This window comes from Elephas maximus, chromosome 9 (assembly GCF_024166365.1).
Source record: "Elephas maximus indicus isolate mEleMax1 chromosome 9, mEleMax1 primary haplotype, whole genome shotgun sequence".
Lineage (NCBI taxonomy): Eukaryota > Metazoa > Chordata > Mammalia > Proboscidea > Elephantidae > Elephas > Elephas maximus.
This window is the reverse complement of record NC_064827.1, coordinates 62,681,675-62,697,429: the sequence shown is the minus strand read 5'-3', so window position 1 is coordinate 62,697,429 and position 15,755 is coordinate 62,681,675.

The window sequence follows — 15,755 nt, the reverse complement described above, 5'->3', positions numbered from 1 at the left end:
CCAATCATTCTCCAGGGAAATTTCACTGGGAACCAAGGAGCATATCTAGGTTGGTTTGGCTGGAGCTGTAACTGAGAGAAGAGAGAGATATATATTCCCTTGGCTTCCAGTTTCTTTTTAATCACTCCTGTACCCCTTTTTCTGCCTTCACCACTCTACTAAAATTGTTCACTCACCCATCACCAATGACTTCCTAATTATCTAAATCACTTGCCTCTTCTCAGTCCTCATTCACCTTGCCTTCGTTTTCCTCCCACTTCTCTGACGATTTCTCTATTTCATGGCTCTGCATTTAGTCCTGTTCCTTCCTCATTATTCTCTCTTTAAGATCTCACCCCCTTTTATTGCTACTCTCACCTGTTCAGATGATAGGCTCCAGGGCCCAGGACCATATCTGCCTCGTCACACCAAACACAAATCTCCTCCCTCACTGCACCCACCCTTCAACCTTACTGTTCACCACAACTGTAGCCCTAATTATCTGCTTCCATATTTCTACTCAACTAGATTGTGAGCAGTGACCAAGGTGGATCTCTTCTTAGTATCTGCCTACTTTGGCCAGCCTAAAATCTGGTACACATTTTAAAAAGTCAAATCTTGCTAGGAAATTCAGTTTTAAAATAATACATAAGGCACAGATTGTGAATAGCCAAGATTTCCCTCAAAAAATCCCTTAAATGGCCCATAAAATACACGTGGTTTTGTAAATAGAAAGGGGAACAGTAAATCTGTCTTCTTCATCTCAGGCTCCCTCTGGGATGTATTTTCTTTGAGTGGGAGAGCTAGAACAAGTCCCCCTAGTTGCATTACCCCAAATAAAACCCACTGCCGTTGAGTCAATTTCAACTCATAGCGACCCTATAGGACAGAGTAGAACTGCATTAAAGTTGCATTACAGGAGGCAGCATATGATCTAGACCCAAGGGTACTGAAGGAAGTCCAAGCTGCACTGAAGGCATTGGCAAAAAACAAGGCTCCAGGAATTGACAGGATACCAACTGAGATGTTTCAACAAACAGATGCAGTGCTGAAAGCACTCACACATCTATGCCAAGAAATTTGAAGATAAATACTTGGCCAACCAACTGGAAGAGATCCATGTTTGTGCCCATTTCAAAGAAAGGTGATCCAACGGAATGCAAAAATTATCAAACAATATCATTAATATCACATGCAAGTAAAATTTTGCTGAAGGTAATTAAAAAACAGTTTTAGCAGTATATAGAGAGGGAACTGCCAGAAATTCAAGCTAGATTCAGAAGATGTGGAACGAGGGCTATCTATCATTGCTGATATCAGATGGATCTTGGCTGAAAGCAGAGAGTACCAGAGAGATGACCTGTGTTTTATTGATTACGCAAAGGCTTCTGACTGTGTGGATCATAACAAATTATGGGTAACACTGCAAACAAAGAATGGGAATTCCAGAACATTTAATTGTGCTCATGTGGAACCTGTACATAGACCAAGAGGCAGTTGTTCGAACAGAACAAGGGATATTACATGGTTTAAAATCAGGAAAGGTGTGTGTCAGAGTTGTATCCTTTCACCATACTTATTCAATCTGCATGCTGAGTAAATAATCTGAGAAGCTGGACTATGTGAAGAAGAAAGCAGCATCAGGATTGGAGGAAGACTTATTTACAACCTGCGATATGCAGATGACACAACCTTGCTTGCTGAATGTGAAGAAGACTTGAAGCACTTACTGATGAAGATCAAGGACTACAGCCTTCAGTATGGGTTATACCTTAAATAAAGAAAACAAAAATCCTCAGAACTGGACCAATAAGCAACATTGTGATAAATGGAGAAAATATTGAAGTTGTCAAGGATTTCATTTGACTTGCATCCACAATCAATGCCCATGGAAGCAGCAGTCAAGAAATCAAATAACAAATTGCATTGGACAAATCTGCTGTTAAAAAGCAGAGATATCACCTTGAGGACTAAGGTGCACCTGACCCAAGGCATGGTATTTTCAATTGCCTCACATGCATGTGAAAGCCGGACAACAAATAAGGAAAACCGAAAAAGAATTGATGAATTTGAATTATGGTGTTGGTGAAGAATATTAAGTATACCATGGACTTTTTTTTTTTTTTATGGACTGCCAGAAGAATGAACAAATCTGTCTTGAAAGAAGTACAACCAATTGAATGATCCTTAGAAGCGAGGATGGTGAGACTTCATCTCACGTACTTTGGACATGTTATCAAGATGGACCAGTCCCTGGAGAAGGACATCATGCTTGGTAAAGTGGAGGGCCAGTGAAAAAGAGGAAGCCCCTCAGCGAGGTGGATTGACACAGTGGCTGCAATGATAGGTTCAAACATAGCAACGATGGTGAGGATAGCACATGACCAGGCTGTGTGTCATTCTGTTGTACGTAGGTTTCCCATTGAGTCGGAACTCACTCAACGGCACCTAGCAACAACAGTTGCATTATATTCTCTGTCACTCCCTCCCACTTGTGCTTTCTTTTTTGCCTCAAATGTTAATTGAATTTCCATTGGTTAAATGCATATATAACCATTATCTAAACGTTTGATGAATGAGTTTGTCTTTCTTTAAACTGTTTCTTCCTCTTGACTTCATAGTTCCTGATACTGATAGCACCTCACCGGATCAGGCTGAAAATTCTTTGATTCCTTCCTCTTCCTCACACTTTCTTTCCGGTTTCCAGGTGCTTGTTAATTCTTCCTTTGCACAATGTCCCTTTGTTTCCATTCTTATTGCCACCTACATAATTCAGGCCCAGATCACCTCCCGTCTTGACTTCTGTAATGGCCTCCTAAATGCTTATGTAGTCTCTCTCCAATTCAGGTTTCACACTGCCACTGGATTAACATTTTAAAAGCACTAATTTAGACCTATTCCTCCCCTATTTAAAAGCCATCAGTGGCTCCCCATGGGCTATCAGATAGAGTCCCTGCTCTCTAGCCTGGCATTCAAGGCCCTGCAATATCTTGTGAGTTCTCCCCAGCCCCACACCCCCCCTTCACCCTTACCAGGCAGGAACACTGTACTCCTTGCCTATCCCCCAGGCTTTTTCCAGTTCACCTCCTTCCACCTCAAGGCCACCTCACACCCTCTCCACTTGCCAAAACTAACCTAGCCTGAAATTCTCATCACTATAGCTCTTTTGGGCACTGGGTTATAGCTCTTTCTGAGTACCACTTAGCTCACATTACTAGATTATAAGTACTCAAAAGGAAGGAGACATTTTACATGTCATGTATATTTTTCTCTCATTCATTCACACATTTGGCATGTATTATTGAGCATTTACAACATGCCAGGCACTCAACTAAGTGCTGGGGATATGCAGTGAGGAGAGACAAGGCCCTGCCACTCACAGAACTCATAGTCTGGCAGCAGCAGGTGGCGACAGGCAAGGCATCAACCTCAATAGAGGCTACAAGAAGAAAAGTGAGAGGGGAACCTCACCTTGATAATGGTCAGGGAAATCTTCCCAGAATACATGACATGTAAGATGAGACCTGAAGAATAAAGAGAAAATAGCCAGGCAGACAGAGAAGAAAAGAATTTTCCAGAACAAAATGAAAGCATGAACAAATGTCTGACAGAGAGGACATGGAGCACATAGAACAAGGAGGGCGTGGGGGAAGCTGGGGCTGCGGAGACAAGCCGGGCCCAACCAGGTCTTGGCCCTGCCTTGCAAGTCTTGTAGAACAAGTGAAAAAGGTTGGGTTCTATCATGAGAGCAAAGGAGGGTTTTAAGCAAAAGAGTATCATGATCATATATGCATGTTGGAAAGATGAGAGAATGGTTAGTAGAGGGTGAAAATAGCAGGTTGATGCAGTAAGTCACATCAACAAAGATAGGAGTCTAGACTACGATAGGGACAGAAGGAAGAGAGGGAAGTGGACGGATTTGGATGCGATACTAATATGATTTGGTGATTAGTAAACTCAAAGGGGCCAGTGAGATAAAAAGGTCGTAGGCTATTACACAGTTTAGATTAGTCCTTTGCACATAAGTGCTCAGTAAATATTTGTTGAATAAAATAAAACAAATGAATGAATGAGCAAATGGACCAATGAATGAGATGCATAGAAGGGCTGATTAAATTATTTTTGGAGATTCCTTCCAGGGCAAAGCCAACCTTAAAGTAATATAGACGCAGGGAAAAAAAAACAAAAACATGATTTATTGGTTTATACCTTCCCTGTATTTTTAAACAGATGAAATTTGGTCACGACAAAGTTAGGGGATACAAAGCAATATAAGAGCCTCAGGTCACTTCTGATATTTCTGTCTTCCCAAAGATTTTCCAGAGACTCCCTGGGTGTCTGCCCAGCTGTTCGGATCACCAATAACTCCTACCCACTCAGTGCCGTTGAGTCGATTCCGACTCATAGCGACCCTATAGGACAGAGTAGAGCTGCCCTATAGATTTTCCAAGGAGCGCCTGGCGGATTCGAACTGCCGACCCTTTGGTTACAAGCCGTAGCACTTAACCACTATGCCACCAGGGTTTCCCAATAACTCCTAAGTCCCCAAAATCCTAGGTCTCTGAGCACGTTCCACCACTTTTGAAATGGCTCTGCCAGTGACAATCTAATTGTTCAGAAACTCATTTATTTTCAACTACTTACTGAGTGCCTAGCACGTTAAGGCTATAACCATAATATCAGTAAACACAGTCTCATTCCTCAAGGATGAGCATTTAAAGTAGATCGCATATGTAATAGTGAAATTTGTTTCTTTTTCTCCATTTACTCACAGAGAAGTCTCTGGCTGCATATACACTGCCCTCAGAAATAACTAAAGGCCTCCAACCAAAACCAAAACCCCTTGCCGTGGAGTTCATTCCCAAACAGAGGCCTCCGGTCTTCGAGGAGGTCAGGAAGAGAAGCTTCACTTTCATAATGTAATATCACCACCTAGTGGTCGCAGACAACCTTGCCAATTAGTCGGGAAAATTTCCCTGAGGAGCTATATTCCTGGGAATGAATTTCCATTTCTCCAAAAATTTCCTTTCTCTATCAAGATAATTAGGGGTTGATTCTCTAACATATAATAGATGCTCAACAGATATTTGTTAAATAAGTGCTTAAACAGAAGGACAAATTAATTTCACACCTTAGTACCTTATGGCAACTGAAAGAGAAATTTGAGAAATTTTTTCCTAGATTCATCTGGACTCCAAAGTGTCTCTCATCATTTCTATCTAAAGGTCAGAGGTATTTCTGTCCTTAATTTAGCAAATAATTCCTTTGATCTCATTTGAATAGATGATTTTTTTTTTTTTTAAAGGTTCAGTTATCAGGGACCTGACTATCTCGCACCAAACTCAGGGAGTTTTCTACAACCCAGCAATAGTGAAAAACAGAGTCTGTCACCCCAGATGTCAGGACCTATACCAAGATAAAGGATCGCTGGCTCTGTCAGGGAGAGAGCACAGGCACAGAATGTCTGAACATGCTTTTATTGACTGCTTCTACATACAGGTCAAACTTGGCCAGGTGTCTTTGGGAAGTATGCTCAGAAAACCATGGTGACCCAAACCAAGTGACCTGTCCCTGGTAGGAATTACAAAGAAAGTATCAAAGAACAAAGTAACTAGGAGACTAATTTCTTGGGAATATAAGTCTCCTAGGCAGTCAAGTGTTCAGCTGCTAACGGAAAGGTTGGCGGTTCAAACTCACCCAGCAGCTCCAGTAGAGAAAGACCTGGAGATCTGCTCCCATAACGATTACGGCCTAGAAAGCCCTATGAGACAGTTCTACTCTGTCACTTGAGTTCACCAGGAGTAGGAATAAACAGCATCAACTAACAACAGCAACAGGACAATATTCAACAGGCTTATCCGTAAATCCCCTGTCTGTTTAAATACGTACAGCACAGCCCCAGGCAGTTCTGCTGGAGCCTCCTGCCTATTAAGCGTTAACTCTCCTCACTCCTAAGGCCCAGGTTGTGGGGAAATGGCAGTTAGAACAGTTACCTGGCTCCTTCTCTCTCAGAACATTAGGGGCTAAAGCAAGGGGTTCATGAGGGCTCCTTCCCCTTGGACAATTCTTTTCTACGTGGCCTCAGTCTTCCATTCTGAGTAAGGGTACCCAAGTCTCAGCTGTGCACTAATGACAGGGAATCAGAGGGGCATCAGGATACAGTGTAAGAGAAGAGATAGGGCCCAGGTTCTAAGCCCAGCTAAGCTAAGCTGACCCTTTGACTTTTGGCAAATTACTTAATTTTTCCTGCAGGCCACTAGGTACTGTTACGAGGACTGTGGACCACCCAACTCTACGGGTGCTGATCACACAGTAATCATCATAGATTTATATATTCTTGAGGCAACTTTTCCATAAAAAAAAAAAAAATTTTTAATAAAGTGTCTTTTTTTATAATATATATGTATAAATACACACACACACATTTGTTTATTTAAAATACACACAGCAAAAGTCACACCATTTCAAGGTGGTAAAGTATCTTGTGGGGGGGGGGTTCTTTATTCTAATCCACCCATAGGCCCCAAATGGGCTATCATCAGCCCTGCACTCTGAGCTTCAGTTTCCTAACCTGTAAAATGAAGATGATTCACATCTATCTGCAGACGTGGCCAGAGAACCAACCAAAACAGTGGGTGTGAAGCACCCTGAAAACTGCCAAGTGGTGTATAGATCTATATTTTTCAATGTTCTGTTTGTGGTTATCCAACTTTGAGGATTGATACGACAAAGATGAAGCAGGTTTCACTCTGCAAATGATTTGTCTTCCTTTGAAAACTGAATAAATGGCTAGTGTTCAAATCTTCTTACTCAAAATATGTCAAGAATCAGAAAATGTTTGTACTCATGAACAGAACTTAAAAGAATGCTCCAATTTCTGAGAGTTGCTTCACTAAGTAGTTGAGTGAGTTATAAAATAGACCTTCTATTCTCTGTTTGAGTCTCCAGAAAAAACAAGCAAGTGAGGGATAAGCCCTGTTCCATTCTCACCGCCACTACTGTCCATTAGAAATTGGGTTTGCTTTAATGGACAGGTCTGAGAGCAAGCTAAGAAGAAATTAAAAAGATTGTACGCTTTTAAAAGTTAGCCCACAGAAGTCATTCTGCAATGCAATGTACATTTGAGAAATAATTTTCAGGAAAATAGCCCACAAAACACCTCTTTGATTCCTCTCACTGTGAAGGTTCAGCTAAGTACAGTCCAGTCTAGCAACACAAATGATGTCATACAATTTCGATTTGCCTCGGAAAAGAGGAGGAATGGGTAGGCAGCACATTTACTTTCTAATTTGGCCTGTTTTGAGACAATGTTAAAAAGAAGTTGAGCATTTAACCTGCCTTTTCTGTACAATTTGTACTCAGGGTAACCAGATAATTGAAGAGGCAAAAGTTTCTCTTTATAAAAGGATCCCAGGCTCAGCCCGAGTTCCACTTACAGCATTACAGTGTGAGGAGCTCTATGGACCTTCTCCCCAGTGAAATTGATGAAAATTATTAAAAAATAAACAACCATTTAAAGTCTCTGGAAATGGCATACAGGAAACAAGGAAACATTTATTCAAGAAAACCTACTAAAACTCAGCAAGAATTGTGAGTCTGCGGTATTTGAACTAAGCCCATATTCTCCCTCAGCTCTTCCATCTCAGAGAAATGGAAATTATATTCCAGACTGGTGCAACCAAGAACACAGGGCTCCGCCTGGTCCCAGTTCCCAGTTGGAAGGCTATTTTCCCAGGAATAGAAGGACATTAGTATTTCTCATCCTGCCCCCAGCTACCCATACCTGAGGCTGAGTCCTGGGTGATACAACTGAGAGGTGGGGGCTCCCTTCTGCCCAGCTCCCACTCATGGGAAGGAGGCTTTGCTTTCGGCGCAGAGCTGCTGAGAATACCGAGACTCCGATAGGCCTAGCCCCAGCTCATGGGGTAAAGGGTCCATGCTGAAAGAATCAACCAAGGAGGTCTGGGGCTGCTGCCCCCTCCTCATCCACCAAGTATTCAGCTCTGAAAGTGGGGTATCACTTAGAGAGAAGCATGCCATTGTCTCTGTCCCCAGCATCAGAGCCTTGGCTCAGAGATTTTGCAGGAGTACACACGTAGATCATAGAACAGGGGGCTCCAAATCCCTCCCCAAAGGTACTGACTTCATTTTCTACAGAGCATGGAAAAGATCATTCCTAAGTGTGCTCTCAAAAACAGTGTCAGGGGAAAAAAACAGTGGAAGGTATGGTGAATGGCATTTAAAAAGAAATAAAATATTTAGGAATAAAGTTTGCAAAAGAAGTGCAAAACTTATACTCTGAAAACTGTAAAACAGTGTTAAGATAAAGAGGGTCTAAATAAATAGAAAAACATCCCATGCTGATGGATCAAAAGGCTTAATATTGTTAAGATGGCAACATTCTCCAAACTGATCTATAGATTCAACACAATCCCTATCAGGATCCCAGCTGGCTTCTTTGTAGAAATCGACAAGCCAATCCTAAAATTCATATGGAATTTGCAATAGATCCATAATGGCCAAAACAACCATGAAGAAAATTCACATTTTCTGATTTCAAAACTTGCTATAAAACAACAATAATCAAGACAGTGTGGTACTGGCATAAGGACAGACATATAGATCAATGAAATAGAATTGAGAGTTCTGAAATAAACCCATGTGTCTAAGGTCGATTGGTTTTTGACAAGAGTGCCAAGACCATTCAATGGGGAGAGAACAGTCTTTTCAACAAGCAATGCTGGGACAACTGGATAAAAAAAAATGCAAAAGAATAAAATTAGGCCCTTACCTCACACTATATACAAAAATTAACTAAAAACAGATCAAAAACCATATGTAGGAGCTAAAACTATAAAACTCTTGGAAGAAAACATAGGGGTAAATCTTTGTGACCTTGGATTCAGCAATGAATTCTTAGATTTGACACCAAAAGCACAAGCAACAAAAGAAAAAATAGACAAATTGGACTTCATCAAAATTAAAACTTTTGTGCTTCAAAGGACACTATCAAAAATGTGAAAAGACAACCCACAGAATAAGAGAAAATATTTGCAAATCATATACCTGATAAGAGACTTGTATACAGAGAATATAAACAGCTCTTACAAATCAATAATAAAAAGACAACTCAACTTAAAAATGGGCAAAGGGTCTAAATACACATTTCTCCAAAGAAGATATACAAATAGCCAATAAACACATGAAAAGATGCTCAACATCATTAGTAATCAGACAAATGCAAATCAAAATCATCATGAAATATCACTTCACACCTACTAAACCAAAAAAAACCCAGTGCCGTCGAGTCGATTCCGACTCATAGCAACCCTGTAAGACAGAGTAGAACTGCCCCATTGAGTTTCCAAGGAGCGCCTGGCAGATTTGAACTGCCAACTCTTTGGTTAGCAGCCGTAGCACTTAACCAGTACGCCACCAGGGTTTCCTCACACCTACTAGGATAGTTATAATCAAAAATCAGATAATAACAAGTGTTCACAAGGATGTGGATGAATCAGTACCCTCATACATTGCTGAAGGGAATGTAAAATGGTGCAGCCACGTTAGAAAACAGTTTGGCAATTCCTCAAAAAGTTAAGCATGGAGTTACTAGATATCAATCCTAGGTATATATCCAAGAGAAATGAAAACATGCATCTACACGAAACCTGTTGTGCGAACACCATATTATATATACAGGCAGTCCCAGGGTTATGGAAGTCTGGCTTCCAGACAACTCCTACTTAAGAACAGACTGCCATAAAGCCTATTATATTGCAAATTTGCATGAAATACATACATTGGCTCATGAAAACATGATACAGTTTGGAAGTGTTTCTTAAGTGTTTTATATGCATAAACCTAACCAAACTTGTTTTTGTCAATGATAGAGTAGAACTGCCCCATAGGGTTTCCAAGGATTGGCTGGTGGATTTGAACTACCGACCTTTTGGTTAGCAGCCTGAGCTCTTAACCACTGCACCACCAGGGCTCCTTCATATGCCTAGAAAGGTAAAAGAAGATGGAAGGAATACACAGAACACAGTATGAAAAATAATTGGCTGATGTTCAACCATTTCAGGAGGTGGCATATGATCAAGAACTAATGGCACTGAAGGAAGAAGTCCAAGCTACACGGAAGGCATTGGCGAAAAACAAGCCTCCAAGAATTGACAGAATACCAATTGAGGTGTTTCAACAAACGGATGCAGCACTGGAAATGCTCACTCATCTATGCCAAGAAATTTTAAAGACAGCTACCTGGCTAACCAACTGGAAGAGATCCATGTTTGTGCCCATTCCAAAGAAAGGTGATTCAATGGAATGCAAAAATTATCGAACTATATCATTAATATCACAGACAAGTAAAATTTTGCTGAAGATCATCCAAAAGTGGTTACAGCAGTACATCAACAGGGAACTGCCAGAAATTCAAGCCAGATTCAGAAGAGGACATGGAACAAGGGATATCATTGCTGATGCCAGGTGGATCTTGGCTGAAAGCAGAGAACACCAGAAAGATGTTTACCTGTGTTTTATTGATTATGCAAAGGCTTCTGACTGTGTGGATCGTAACAAATTATGGATAACATTGTGAAGAATGAGAATTCCGAACACTTAATTGTGCTCATGCGAAACCTGTACATAGACCAAGAGGCAGTTGTTTGAACAGAACAAGGGGAGACCGTGTGGTTTAAAGTCAGGAAAGGTGTGTGTCAGGGTTGTATCCTTTCACCGTACCTATTCAATATGTATGCTGAGTAAATCATCAGAGGAGCTGGACTATATGAAAAAGAACGCAGCATCAGGACTGGAGGAAGACTCATTAACAACCTGTGATATGCAAATGATACAACCTTGCTTTCTGAAAGTAAAGAGGATTTGAGGCATTTATTGATGAAGATCAAAGACTACAGCCTTCAGTATGGATTACACCTGAATATAAAGAAAACAAAAACCCTCACAACTGGACCAATGAGCAACATCATGATAAACGGAGAAAAGATTGAAGTTGTCAAGGATTTCATTTTACTTGGATCATCCATGGAAGCAGCAGTCAAGAAATCAAAAGACACATTGCATTGGGCAAATCTGCTGCAAAAGATCTCTTTGAAGAGTTAAAGAGCAAAGATGTCACTTTAAGGACTAAGATACGCCTGACCCAAGCCATGGTGTTTTCATGGAATGGTTCATGGTGGTTTCATGGCTTTCATATGCATGCGAAAGCTGGACAATGAATAAAGAAGACCAAAGGAGAATCAGTGCCTTCGAGTTATGGTGTTGGAGAAGTACATTGACTATATTATGGACTGCCAGGAGAATAAACAAATCTGTCTTTGAAGACGTACAGCCAGAATGCTCCTTAGAAGCAAGCATGGTGTTATGGACTAAATTGTGTCCCCCCAAAATGTGTGTCAACTTGGCTAGGCCATGATTCCCAGTATTGTGAGACTGTCCAGCATTTTGTTATCTGGTGTTATTTTTCTAGGTGTTGTAAATCCTACCTCTATGACGTTAATGAGGCAGGAGTAGAGGCAGTTATGTTAATGAGGCAGGACTTAATCTGCAAGATTAGGTTGAGTCTTAAATCAATCTCTTTTGAGATATCAAAGACAGAAGCAAGTAGAGAGACTGGGAGATCTCATACCACCAAGAAACAAGAGTCAGGAGTACCTGCGGCGAGAAGCTCCTTGACTGGAAAAGATTGACAAGGACCTTCCCCCAGAACTGACAGAGAGAGAAAGACTGCCTCTAGAGCTGGCACCCTGAATTTGGACTTCTAGCCTCCTAAACTGTGAGAGAATAAATCTCTCTTTGTTAAAGCCACCCACTTGTGGTATTTCTGTTATGGCAGCACAAGATGGCTAAGACAGATGACAAGACTTCGTCTCACATACTTTGGACATGTTATCAGGAGGGACCAGTCCCTGGAGAAGGACATCATGCTTGGTAAAGGAGAGGGTCAGCAAAAAAGAGGAAGGCTCTCAATGACATGGATTGACACAGTGGCTGCAACAATGGACTCAATTGTGAGGATGGTGCAGGACCAGGCAGTGTTTTATTCTGTTGTACATGGGGTCTCTGTGAGTTGGAACCAACTCAATGGCACCTAACAACAACAACAAGACAAATATTTGACTAACTGATGCTAAAAAAGAACCATATTTACCTGTTCCAAAAAAACTACCTACAAATTTGACTTAGAGACAGACTTAGGAATGGATATCATCTGTAACTCAGGGACTGCCTATATAACCTTATGGGACCATGGACATATATGCAGTCAGATATTGCCGGAACAGATGTTATTCGGCACATGGCTGTATAAATATACACTATCAAATATTATTTGGCTGTAAAAAGGAGTGAAGTACTGATACATGCTACAACATGGATGAACCTTGAAAACATTATGCTAAGTGAAAGAGGCCAGTTACAAAAGACCACATAGCCATATATAATTCCATTCATATAAAATGTCCAGAATAGGCAAGCCCATAGAGACAGAAAGTAGACTGGTGGTTGCTTAGGGCTGGGGGAAGTCAGGGTAGGGGAGTGATAGCTAAGGTATACTGAGTTTCTTTTTGAGGTAATGAAAATATCTTAAATATATATAAATTAAAAAATATATCTGAGAATATACTAAAAATCATTTAATTGTATACTTTAAATAGGTGAATTTTATGGCATGTGAATTATATCTCAATAAAGCTGCCATTTCTTTAACAGATGCCAGCTAATAAATGATGAACAAATGATAGAATATGATCTTTGCAAACCCCTAATGAAATATTGGATACAGGTAACTATCGTCATTGGCCACTAGATAAGAGAAGAGCCCGTCAGACATTATGGACCTCCTAATGGAAGCTGGGAGCCCTGGTGGTACAGTGGCTAAGAACTACGGCGAGCTTCGGTGCTTACCAAAAGGTCAGCTGTTCAAATCCACCAGATGCTCCTTGGAAACCCTATGGGGCAGTTCTACTCTGTCCTGCAGAGTCAATGTGAGTCAGAATTGATTCAACAGCAACAGGTAGTAGTAAAGGAAGTTCTTATGAATTGAATTGTGTCCCCCAACAATGTGTGTCAACTTGGCTAGGCCATGATTTCCAGTATTGTGTGATTGTCTACTATTTTGTGATCTGATGTGATTATCCTATGTGTTGTAAATCCTAACTTCTATGATGTTAATGAGGCAGGATTAGAGGCAGTTATGTTAATGAGGCAGGACTCCAGGACTCAATCCATAGGATTAGGCTGTATTTTGAGTCAATCTCTTTTGAGATATAAAAAAGAGAAGCGTGCAGAGAGGAGAGGGACCTCATACCACCAAGAAACGAGCCCGGGAGCAGAGCACATCCTTTGGACCTAGGGTCACTGCACTAAGAAGTTCCTAGGCCAGGGGAAGATTGATAACAAACACCTTCCCCCAGAACCGACAGAGAAAGACTTCCCCTGGAGCCGGCGCCCTGAATTCTGACTTCTAGCCTCCTAAACTGTCAGAAAATAAATTTGTTTGTTAAAGCCATCCACTTGTGGTATGCCTGCTATAGCAGCCCTAGATAACTAAGACATAAGCACATAGTACCATCTGTAAAGTCTTCTTACCAAAACAACCCTGAATCAACTCAAGCCTCTGGATCTAATAATAGTTTCCAGGAAATACAGAGAAAAGAGAAACATGTTAAACAACATCATGAGGATGCAATCAGCAAAGTCCAGAATGTGGAAAAAAAGCTCCAAACCAAACAACTTTGTTTCTTCAAAAACTAAATTGCAAGAAAAATAAAAAAAAGAGAAGAGGGAACGATAGATTAACAGAGACTTTAGAAATGTCAGTCTTAAGCATTGTGCTCTTTTAAGATCTATCTGTATGGGATCAAATTGACAATAACAACTCAAAAAATCAGATAGGAAACTTAGGGGACAGTGAGTTTATGTTAATAGAGGGAGGAACAACTCAGAAAAGGAGAATGAGAATGGTTACACAACTCAAAGAACGTCACGGAATTGTACATGCAGAAATTGTTGCATTGGTGTTCTGCTGAGTATATCTCAAGGACAAACATAAAATAAATTTAAAAATAAAATAAATTTTTTTTTAAAAAAGAGATTTTAGAGCTTATCAACCACACATAATTTATAATCTTATTTGGATCCTAATTCAAGTGTATCAACTGTAAAAAGAGAAATAATAATAACACAATCAGGGAAGTTTGAACACTTAAGCAACTATTATTAATTTTTTGGTAGAAATGATGTTGGGGTTATGTTTTATAAAATCCTTCCTTTTTAGATATGCATACTAAAACATTTATGAATAAAATGACCTTTGCTTCAAAATAATCTAGAAAGTAGGTGGAGGTAGAGATGAAACAAGATTGACTATAAATTTATCATTGTTAAAGTTAGGTCCACGGGGTTGCTTAACTTCTGTATATGTTTCAAATTTTCCTGTTTAAAAAATAAATAAATAGGGGCTGGAATCCCTGGTACCCAAACTAATCACAGGTAGCACAGCAGGAAGGGAATGCAGTGTGAGGTTAAACGTTATTCTGAGTAATCTAACATGACTTCTGGAGAAGGAATTAAAAGAAAGACAGAGTGAAGTGACGAAAAGAGCTCGGACCTGGGACCAGGAGACCCAGACCTAACTCATTTCCACCACCTCTCAGCTGATGACCTCAGGCGAGGCACATCCCCTCTGTGGGCCTCACTGTCCACATCTTTCAAATGGGAGCTGCAACCAGATGATCTCTAAACTGTGAGGTTAAATTCTTCCGCCTTAAAACTCCTCCCAAATGATGGGCATGTGCAGGCCCAAACCTAAATTTTGCAGGACCCAGAATAAGAGTACAAAAGTAGGTGCACAACCCACAAACCATAATGTCTAAATATTTAATAATTATAAATCAAACTAAAAAATTGTTAAATAAAACATATTCTTTCCTCCTCCCTTGAAAAACATACCTTCATAGTGACCCACAAGGATGAGTTCATATTTAGAGTTCACAGATTCCTTGCTGTTCCACACCTGACATGCGGCAGTGGGAACAACCAGCCCCAGCCCATGGCCCAGCTTTCTCTTCTCACCCCAAGTTCCCACCCTTACTGGGAAAGGCCACATGTAGATACCCCAACCCTCATGTCCAAGCTCTGGGCACATCCCCCTCTAAATAGCCTCCTCTTAGCCATCTTGGACACAGCAGTGCACACAGTGGTGGCACAGTCCGCTCTTGGGAGGATGGACCCAGGGAGAGGCCTGCACAGGCATTGGAAGCTGGCTTGAAGGCATTTGGACAGGGAATTCCAGGGCTTCAGGTACCAGGAGCAAGATCTAGAAGGGGAGACACAGGCTCCAAGGCATCTTCTTGGCCTGACATACTCCTTTACCCATGGGGAGGAACATGGCCAGAAAAGGGCCAGGAGCAGAACTCAGATCAAGGGTCTGTCTTGCCCAGGTTTAAGGGTGATACTTAGCACACAAGGGTTTCATTATATTTCTCTCTCTACTTTTACTTAATTTCAAATTTTTATATAATAAAAAGTTTTTTAAGTACTAAAACATGAAAAAAAATAAGAATCCTTCCCAAAACAGCTCAAGGTCCCCTGAGATTTTAAAATTCTGAGTCTTTATGAGCATCACTGAAACTTTCCTACAGACTCAGTTCCTTAGAAACTAGAGTTTTAGACTCCTCCAGGCAGATATGAGTCCAGTACTACATACATGGGGACACAATGAATATTATTTGAGAATGATGTGGCGCTCATTCCCA